Source organism: Osmerus eperlanus, chromosome 10, assembly GCF_963692335.1.
Source record: "Osmerus eperlanus chromosome 10, fOsmEpe2.1, whole genome shotgun sequence".
NCBI classification, from domain to species: domain Eukaryota; kingdom Metazoa; phylum Chordata; class Actinopteri; order Osmeriformes; family Osmeridae; genus Osmerus; species Osmerus eperlanus.
The window spans coordinates 4,435,254-4,446,407 of NC_085027.1; the positions used below are offsets into that span (position 1 = coordinate 4,435,254).

The 11,154-nt window shown below is 39.6% G+C and overlaps 1 protein-coding gene across 14 annotated transcripts in view; it reads left to right on the forward strand.

The window, feature by feature from the left end:
- Positions 1-2,055: 2,055 nt before the first annotated feature.
- The window catches only part of LOC134028552 (myocyte-specific enhancer factor 2A-like), a 35,085-nt gene continuing 25,986 nt past the window's right edge, over positions 2,056-11,154 (forward strand). For all 14 annotated transcript variants that reach the window (XM_062472188.1, XM_062472176.1, XM_062472177.1 and 11 more), the window contains exons 1-2: positions 2,056-2,207; positions 5,260-5,357. The gene's annotated coding sequence lies outside the window, so the exon portion shown is untranslated. The remainder of the gene's footprint in view (positions 2,208-5,259; positions 5,358-11,154) is intronic.

Consider the following 11,154-nt stretch of genomic DNA (forward strand, 5'->3'; position numbering starts at 1 on the left):
TAGAATTAGGATTAATCTCTGGTAGATTAACTTTTTGTATGGCTAATTTACTCTGTGATTACTTTCCAAGATCATAAATTCATTCACGTGGACTATTCTTTGCATAGATGCTAATGGGGCATAGAGTTAAGAATCTCTTTCCTGCAATATTTCCTCTATATTCTTCGCTGCTATGACTGCAATTGACAGTCAGTTGGACAGTTATCTCATTCATGGATATATGTCTCCTGGGGACAGTGCATGGCAAGAAGTTTAGATGTTGTTCACAAGACACTCAGCTGTACAGAGACAACACAATATATTCCATAGATAAACATCAATATTAATCAGGACCATAGACATAGGATAAGGGAGGGTAGTTTGAGTGCCAGCAAACTTCATCCTGGGTACAATACAAATGAGATACTCCACCCCCTTCTGCCAAGTCCCCCTCCCTCCATGCTTCACCATTTATACGCCAGTCTGTATAACCTCCCCTCTGAACAATATCCTGCCATGTGCAGCTTGCAGTCCCCAGAAAGGGCCATAAATCATCGCAAAGCAAACATTTGTAATCCATAATGCCTTTTCCTGACACAGAAATGTATTACCTGTGACGGGCAAGCAGATGCTTCTCAAGCCCCCTGTGTCTCCCTCTGTCCACCTGTGCCAACAGATTCCAGTGGAGAGAATGGAAGGGGGGAAAAAAAATGAAGCGAGGAATAGTCAGTGGATGGCAAGTTGTTTAATGTAGAGGTGTACACAGGTTTACCAGGTTATGATTGGATGCAGAATTTTATGTTTTATGGTTTGTTTAAGCAACATTTTCTCTACAAAAGGGTGTGAACTTCATATTATTAAATCCTGTCAACAGGAAGTAGCTGGGGTTTGATTATCAATCAAAAATCCTGTGATTAAAGTGATAGAGCCACTTATTTCAATAAGAATACTGGATTATATGACCATCTGTCTTTATGCCATCTGAGAAGTGCAGGGTTAAGGAGACATTGAATAGCTTGGCTAATCCATGAATAAAATGAGAGACATAAGAATTTGGCCCAACCGTTGTGTCAAAATGTGTATGTGCAGCTAAATGTCTGGGTTGTCATTTCATATTAATATTTTTATAGCCCATTCCGGGGACACTCTATATCCGTTGCTGTAAGATTTAGGAATTATCTGGTCATCTGAAAGCTGATATAAACAAGATAGGGGCCAGATATATAGCTTGCTGTGAGTGTGGAGAGGAATCAACACAAACAGACCACGAGCAGCACACAGACAGGCACAGGATATCTGTCTGACTTCCTCTTCCTTAAACACACATGCCCGGACCAAAATTTGGGGTTACTGCAGTGTGACTTCTGGCCTGGGGGATTGAGGTTTTACTCACAGTAAGAACTTGACAATGTGGGATTGGAGGGAATGAAAGGTGACATTACAAAATCCATGGAATGATATTTGGTAGTAGGCTAGTCCACTTTAGTTTTTTGACCAAGAAGTGGTATTGTCGCTTTAATTTATGCCACTGAGACATTCTGCATTAAAGCACTGGTAGTAGTATAGTTGCTTTACAGTCTACTATACACTCCCATGTGTTTAAACAGTGCGAATTTAAATGAAATATGCTCATGTCACTAATCTCTTAACTCCAGATGGCGCCGTATTTGATGTCATTTGCAACGGCCATGGACAATCTTTGTTCGCAGTGTGCATCTACAAGGGAACCTGCATCAGTTAGTGCACAAAGTAGGTGCATTATGTTTAAAAAGAACTACAGTGACTGGTAAATAGGCCCTACCTAAAACTTAAGTCCAGAAATTAGTAGGCTAGGACTTAAATTGAACTAAATATCAACATGGCAAAAGTTTCATAAAACACGGCATAGCTATTTATATTTGGCTACCATAATGTTCGACATTAGTTTACTGTAGATGCAATTGTGGAAAAACATTGAGAGCCTTGTTTTGTCTCAACTTGTGACGCTTTTCAGTGTAGTAATAGGTTATTCCCCCGTTAGGAAGAGTCAAGTGGGAGGGTGCTGTTGTTCAGAAGGGAGGAGCTTCGCAATGACAAGAGCCTGCTTCTCTGAGTTTGTTAGTTGCTTTCCTAAAAATAGCAGACGAGTGTCAACGTGAGTGAAATTACGCCCATGTAACACTGTCTCTCTTGGAGTCGTTTTGATAAAAATATATCTTTATCGAGAAAAGGACTGGGAGGGGAACAGGGTAAGTTACAAACCGCGTTATCTTTGCTCATAGCGTTGTGCAGAGAGCGAGAGCTTGAGAGAGGGGCTGAGGAAACAAGACGACCGCTGTGTTTTGGTAGTCTTTCTGAGATTTTACTTTGCAGCACATTCAGATTGCAAATTAGTTTTAAGGTACATCCTAAACTGATATCACTAGTATAGCCTATGTCTGTATTCATGTCTTAATTTATGTTTGACATGTACAAACATTATTATTACTTTATGTATGCCCCCTGTAATTATTAATCTCAGTGAACTGTACTTTGCTGTGAATGTAATAATTGTGTGCCATTATCTAAAGTGAACTAATATAGGTAATAAAGGTAGACTACTAGCTGTTAACTAGCTAGATCTCAGCAGTGGAGCAGTCTATTCGTGTGATTTTTGGAAAAATGTTCTACCAGGGCTACTGCTGTAACCTACTGTATTCCAAGTAACTACATCGATCCCAATCGTGATAAACTAAGCTATCAGTTATCGCTCTAAAAATAATGTGCTGTGGAACACATGTCGGATTTGTCCATGAAGAATTATTTTCAGAACAGAAAAAATACTGTAAGTGACAGTATACCCAACACATGATTGTCGGCTATGTATTTCATAAAATACATGGTCACGAGTTACAAAGACGTAGGATCAAAGCCTTTTTACTTTAACTCATTTTTATATTTATACAAGATCTATGTATGCAGTCTCTTAAAGATGATTCCGTCTACCCATCTCCCTTTACTCCATATTTCATCAACAGTTACCAGTCCTTCGACTTCAATTTGAATTATCCTTAGTGTCAGTCTGTCTGTTTGCTTTAGTAATTACAGGCTACAGAAGACAGGTAATCAGGTCATGGTACGCTGTCATGAAAGTGACCTCGGGGACCATGTGTGCCCCTAATTTGTTTCACTGTCAATATATTTTCAATCACCGTCACAATGGCCAGTCTAGAGAGCTGTGTTATTATTCCTGTTAACTCTCTGTTATACTGTATTACATTAAAACTTGAATTTGTTGTGAGTATGGGGTTATGTATTTATCTCTAATCAATTATGTTATTGAATTAGTTGAAAGGGAACATTTCATTGCTTTTGAATGACTCAGAGGTACGTTTTGAGGTTAATAAAACTATTATGACTTTCATTTAAAATATTTGATAGAAACCACTCCTTTGTCACAATTCTAAATGTTTTTTTTTGTTGTCATAATCCCATGACCTTGTGTGTTATTAAGAGCAGATGCCAGATATGTGAGTATATACAGAGTTAGATTACAAGTCTTCATATGAATTTGGGAAGGTACGCCCACTAGGGATACACTCTGTATATTGCAAGACATTTTTATACAACATAGCCTATTGCCAATAACAGACCTGACAACACAACTGGGATTCAATCACATCAGTATTCTCATATTTAAAAGCATTTCTTGAGCCTTATATTACTTTTAACTTCCACATCATATAATTCACTTATACCTCAATAAACTGATTTGTTTGCAATCAGCATGTTATGTACTTCCATCTCATTTAATCAAATGCATTTTACCCCACACGCATATGTAATTAGATGAGTACAATTTGATGAATACCGTTTTGCAGTAGATGCTGGGGAGAGGATTTACTGGCATCGTGATGACTGAGCAATGTGAATGGAAAAGTTGCTCTCAACATCGAGTAGCATTCAATGGCTTTAACTGGATGAAATATCTGTCATAGTATTCTATTTATTTTATGTCACAGCTACGTTTCAGAAGAATAAAACAAGGATAGTGTGACTAAAACACAGTGCCGTAACCTTGGCTTGATAGTCATCAGTGTAGGATAAGGACACATGATATTCTGGTTCTAATGAATCCATGTTCCTCAGGTTTTTTTTCCCCTTTCTCCTTGAGCTACCCAATGAAAGGGTATTTCTGGCATGGTGGTAAACAAAAATAGCAACAGTTCTAAGGCACAGACGTCTTTTTTAGCACTGCATAACTCGGAAATAGAGACCTCTGTGTGTGTGTGTTTTTTTGGGGTATTGAAAGGCTATTTCTGGAACTCACTCTGTAAGTGAGTTTTTTCTAGTCAATTACATGACACACTACTCTAGTGGATCTGATGCCTCCTGTTGCTACAGAGGAGTGCATTCCTTATTCACCCTGATTAGCTGGTGTGATGCATGGCTTAACAAATGATATTCCTTATCATTCATCATATAAATAATGATGGATCTATCTCTACTCCACTGTTGGGGATTTATATTCAAAGAAATAACCTAACTACAGTTAATCTTGCAACCAACTTTGAATCAGAATCAGACCTTGCTCTCTTTTTTTTCTGTGTATATATTTTGCTCTCTCTCTCTCTCTCTCTCTCTCTCTCTCTCTCTCTCTCTCTCTCTCTCTCTCTCTCTCTCTCTCTCTCTCTCTCTCTCTCTCTCTCTCTCTCTCTCTCTCTCTCTCTCTCTCTCTCTCTCCTCTCTCTCTCTCTCTCTCTCTCTCTCTCTCCTCTCTCCTCCTCTCTCTCTCTCTCTCTCTCACACACACACACTCCTCTCACTCTCACTGTTTGCTCTCTCTCACACACACTCCACTCTATCACTCTTGCCTCTCTCTCTCTCTCTCTCTCTCTCTCTCTCTCTCTCTCTCTCTCTCTCTCTCTTCTCTCTTCTCTCTTTCTCTCTTTCTTCTCTCTCTCTCTCTTCTCTCTCTCACACTCACACTCACACTCACACTCACACTCTCGCTCTCTCTCTCACACTCTCTCTCACTCTTGCTATCTCTCTCTCTCTCTTACTCTTGCTCTCTCTTTGTGTGTATGCCACTGTGTGTATCAGTGCTCTTGATGTGAGCCACTCAGGAGAAGCACTAAAAAGTACATTCTCTGTCGGGAGATATCAGCCTCAGTGGAGATCTATACTTTGCAATATCACTCTTCATTTAATCTCTTCAAAGGATTAGTGTGAGAGAGCCTTTTCTGAGAGCTGCTGTAGAAGGTGTATTCTTTCACTGTGGTCCTGAGGTACTGAGCAAGAAGTCTTCTCCTCTTATTTTAGCACAATCCTAACCACCCGAGTTTGAGAGCCTGCCGTAGGTGAACCAACCCTAAGAGATCTGTGTCCTGCCAAAAGAGGAGTATTACGGTTACTGCCAGGTAAGATACCATTGCTATGAGCTACAGCTTGAATCACGACCATTTACAATCATAAGCGTCTCTTGGACCTTTCTGTTGTTTTGCTTTGAAAATTGTATTGCCTTCTACAAGTTCTTTGAGCCACATCCTTACTGTGATTATTTCACTGGTCTAAAATTTTATTTTCACTGGCTCAGAGGTATTACGGTAACTTTTCATTTGGGTTCCATGAGTCGACATGCCTTTCACTGTAACAGACTACAGTGAGTTGGAGCCATCCCCACTTAGCTCAGCTGGATACAGAATAACATTTACTAAAAGTCCTGAATTTCATCTGTGTGTTTTGTCCTTTATGACCAGTCCAATGACAACTCTCCTGATTGAAATCGCTTACAAGTTATCCCCTCAAGTAGTAGTAGTATTACAGTAGGCTAGTGATAATAGATACGATATGTTTAGTTTGTGGAGTGATACCTTCTCTGTAAGAGACTGGAGGTGCATCTTTGTGGAGTGAGGTTGTGTATGTTTAGCAAAGGAATATCTCATATTTCAGTTTTTCTGGTGCATGTACAGTAGTCATTGTTGGCTATCAATGGTTTTACATAGTGCTTTTAAAATTATTCTTGATAAGTTAAAGCATTCCAATATGCCTGTAGAGAGCTGTCCCAACAAATGCATTTTCAATATTGATAGCTCATCTGTCACAAAACACAAAAACATGTAGTAGTTTACTGACAAAAAACGCCTTACCGATTGTTCTGAAAGTTTAATTTGATTTAAAGATTCATTACAAAAGCTTACTGTAGCACTGTTATAATACAAAAGTTTAAGGAGATTATGTAAACACACTGCAGGCACTCTTCCAAAATGGGCTATTCTGGGTTATAATGGATGTGTTATAAAAGCACTCTGCAGAGGTTGCTTCTCCTTGGCCTAGCTCTGATCCACCATTGTTGGAGCCCATACTGCCATCAGCTTAAGTGCCATTGATGCACAGTCCCTAACCAACGCAAAACTGTATGTAGCCTCGTCTCAGAACTAAGGGGACTCAGGTGCTTTTGCACAAGACCTTAGAGGAGCATACAGAATCCTGAAGCCTGTGAATAATCGTCTTGACAGTACAACCCATCGGACACATGACTGTTTCAGGAAGGAACATTAAAGATACAGAGCAGGTTCACTCTTAATGACTCCTCCAATAAGTCTTTTTTAACAGCTTTTATACTAGTCTGTTACAGGCGCTACACTAGATATGGGTATGCTGTGCTCTCCTCTCCTTTCTCGCCTGTCTGTGGCTTTTGGAAGTATTCCTGCTGGGTTGCCCAGAAATTATGCTCCCAAGCTGTCCATTGGAGATCTCAAACCCAGAAAACCTCTGGCTGCCTCCTGTCTGACCACTAGGCCACATCGCCACACGTTTGATGCTAAATAAGTTCCAGAGGAGCTCAGAAATTACACTCAATAAATAAAGAAATCAAATAAAATTGTTTCCAAATATTATCCTCTCAATCTACTTTCCTGTATTCACATAAAACTGTCTTTGTTGCCCTGTAAATAGGTTTTGCTCACTTTGCCAACTTAAACTGTGAGCTGGGTTTGAGGCAGCATGTTGCAGCTTAATTAAACTGCATGTTGATTTAGAGAGAAAAGGTCCAAACCCAAGTTTTCTTTTTTTTTTGGTCTGCTTCTAGTCCTGGGTCAGGTTTTAATACAGCCTACACATTATGAACTAATGTAAAACAGATTACTATTACACACCATTAGAGCAATGTTAAATATATGTATTAAGGAGGATGTTTATTTTATTGTCTTTTATTTTCTTATTGTGTGTGACATAATTACAAATACAGATGTCTTTTCACTTCAAAACAGTACATTCAAAATAAGGGTTTTAATAATGGTTGATGCAACTCATTAGTTTGTCTACCTCTCATTGATGACCTTGCTTTCCACTATCACTGAAGTTAATCCCTGCTGGAGATGGCTTCAGTCTTTTGGCCTGGACCATTACATGCATGGGAGGGGGTGGGGGTTGAGACGGTACCTGAGCCATCAGCTTCTTTAACTCTCTTCTAATCCTGTTGTAGCATATAATTCCTCTCTTCCCCCAGCACTTGTGCACTTTAACCCCCCCATTGGCGTGCATGTTCATACACTGACTGTTACCACTGGCAGTGTGTGTGTGTGTGGGCGTCATTGGTGTATTTAGTGCGCAGTACTCGTGATGCAGTCAGTGATTAAGATGTTGGTGAGACGCGCACACACAGATTCCCGGAACTATAGATAGATAGTGCACAGTGCCGTGATGAAGTATGTGACACACACAGACCTAATTGAAGACCTAATTCACCATACAGCAGTGTGTACAGTTCTGCCTAAGGGGTGTTTGCTATGTTACATTAACGTTTGTATATTTTTTACTTTGTAGTCTTGTATTTTCGGTATCCCATTCACATAAATAAGACACCAACAACCGACAGAGGAGGTTAAATTTGCATGAACATTGTTCGTGTCATAGGTAATGTAAACATGAATAGGAATCATACTATACCGTATGACCCCACTGAACATCTCTGTTGTTTACTCAGTAAATACAGTCTGAAGACAGGAAAATTAGGTTGGGGCAGCCCAAGGAAACCCTGGAGCTCAACTCTCGGGATAAAGTCCTTAGATGTCTTAACAATCGCTGCACCACTTGAAAGCAAGATATCACTTTGCTGAAAACACTTCATTTCAGTGAGAGCAGAAATTAACAAGTTGGAAGAATTCATTATAATTTCATTTACTAGATCAAAAGATAGGGCGCGATACTATATACGATATTATGCAGTGTTCTTTCTCATTTTGGTGTCTAGTTCGGTGTTAAACACAAATTCATTGTATGATAAAGAGTCTGTTTGGGAAGGTTTAACATGGTTATCGATCTTGAAGAAAATAATTATTGTTGAGCTCTCTTAAAGTTACTTATTTTAACTGACTACAGTTGAGCTGCTGTGCAAAGCAGCACATTGTTTAAAAAACTATGAAACAAGGTAATGGTCTCAAACTAGGTATTTGCTCAAGAAATTTACTTGGGACATTTAAAGTTTGTAGAAAATAATGGAAAAAGTGTCTCAGTTTTAAAAGTTCAACAGTTTTTTTGTGTTTTTTTATATATAAAGAACAGAGGCCAAAGAAGGAGAAAATCTGGTTTTACAGGGCAGCCTGTCTTTCGATTTGTGGGGTACGCATGACATCACCCTCTTTGTGTTAAAAGGACTGACAGCATTCAAGAAGGGAAAATATGATTCCACTGCAACTGTTATAAAAGCAACACAATAATGAAATTACATCACAGCAGGCAGAGTAATTAAATAAGCAGGTTGTTGTCAAATTTTTACTAGGCTCTGCGCACAGCTTATGAAAATGTGAGTAATAGTGTTGCACTTAGACGGATGGGGTTTCAGCGAGCACAGCTCTCAGACTGGGGATAGATGTCTAGCGTTATGGATTGTTTCAAATTAAAATGGGTTGGTCATAGAGTCTACATGGTGAGAACTGAAGGTATCTGAAGGTAGTAAACAAACTAGCTGGATGGCGATCCTTTTGACAAGAAAATTGTGCGAGTGTGTGTGGTCTGTTTTCTGGGAGAATGGTCTGGTCTATGAAAAAGCAAGGATGTTTATCTAAAGTGGTTGTACTACTTACACATTTATACACTGCACATTTTGACCTAATGAGGTTCTGCTTCACAAAATCTCAACCAGGCCACGTGTCATACTGTCCTCTCACTGAGTAGCCAATCAGAACTCTCCCATCATCATCAGCTGAGCCAGGATAAGTGGGAGCAATTTTCCCATCGTAAGCTCAGCATCACAGCCCTTTCAGTTTGGGTGGTGAGAATGCAGAACAATTAAAAACATTTAATCACTTTGGCCCCTTAGCTTCTAGTTAAATAAGTTGTCTGGTAAAGGAGTAAGATGAGTTTAATTATTACATCACGGAAAAAAACTAATTGGGTTTGTGACCCGCAAAGTACCAAAGGCCACTGTCAATACTCAGACAGCATGACACCACATTGAAGCACGTCTGGCTTTGAGTAATGAATTAATCACAGTAAATGGCCGGGCCGTAAAAACATTGAGAGCTGACAACTGGAACAGTTATGGCACTGGGGGCAAGGCCAGTAAAACGCTAACAATGACTGGAGAGATATTTTAATTGAAGCCAAATGAGAGATGTTTAACAAATCTTTAACATAGGTGGATTAAAGGTTAGACTGTTATTGTTTTGAAGCCTGTTTAGGATGCCCAAATTTGGTATGTTTAAACCGTAGAGTAGAGCATAATTTGCATTACAGAATACATATTTTATGTTCTTTGAAGTACCTGTAACTTCATTATCTCCTTGAATAAAATTTCATTCGTATCGCTTGCATCAAAGATAGTCTTGGGGAAAAAAGAGAAATATTTAAAACTGTGTTGAATAATTGAAAGCTGTGTTAAGGCAATGTACAAGACTACAGTGAGTAAACATGCAGGTTATTGAGGGCTGAGATATCCTAACATGGCCCCTGGGGAGTAGATCCTTGATTCATCCTTGTTGTTTACCATTTCTAAAGTTCTCGTCCGAATAACATCAAAAGGCAGCCATGCACTATAGAACTCGCCAGAGGACTGTGGGTATGCTGATTTCCTCACTGTCCGTCTGATTATGCCTCCAGCGGGCACTTTAACTGCTGATGGACATTGATGCAAATGCAATAGAAGGAGGGGGTGAATGACGAAGAGTTGATTGTGAATGCAAGCCCTTCATTGGAAAGCCCTGAATGCTTGCAAATAATGTGGATGCAAACAATCTGTTTTTTTTCTGATAGCAATAGAGGACCAACATTCAGTGTAATTGACTGGTATGGCTTTCCCACACTTTTAGCCCCATCTCTGACCAGCATCTTACCAATCATTGAGTTGAATTAACACATAAAAGGTCTGCAAGAGTTCAGTTCATAGTCATTGGCATCTCTTGTGAGCCAAGCCTTGTGAGGATGTTTTGAGAGTGAATCCCCTCGATGGCTTGCTTGTGTTACACGTTAGCAAGGGTTTCTCTGAACTCTCATTGATCCAGTTTGGGACTCCTGTTGGGGTTCACATGGGGGTCACCACCATTACAGCACGGCCCCCTACCTCGGATATCAGCAGACTGCCATTAAAGGGAGATTGATGGAACTGCTACCAATTACACTACTTTTACACAGAGCCTAATGGGCCTGAGAAAGCTACTGGACAGTCACAAGTCAGCCATGATAACTACAGTACTGTAGGAGCTTTTGCCCATGACTCTGGACAAGTAGGGAAGTATTGAAATCCATGGACTGTACTGTAGCCGCCTGTGGCATTTATCAATTGAATTTTAGTACAGTATGTGGTATTTAAGATTTCACATTTTATGCACTCAAGTTGAGACATTGCTAATGAAATTAGCATAGGCCTAACCCTTTTTAGATACATTGAACATATTGATATGCAAATGACGATACAGAAGACAACTTTTCCATTGTTCTTCTTCAATCAGTCAAAGTTAATTTCAATGCAATATCTCTGTGTGAATACTACCATGTAGCACCATCAACACAGTCACACTCTGCCAGTGCAATATCTCGCACTCCTAAATGGTATATAGTCTTATAAATGCCTGAGTAGTCTCTCTCTTTCTCTCATTCTTTCTCTCATTCTTTCTTTCTTTCTTTCTGTCTCTCTCTCTCTCTCTCTCTCTCTCTCTCTCTCTCTCTCTCCCTCCCTCTCTCTCTCTCTCTCTCTCTCTCTCTCTCTCTCTCTGTGTC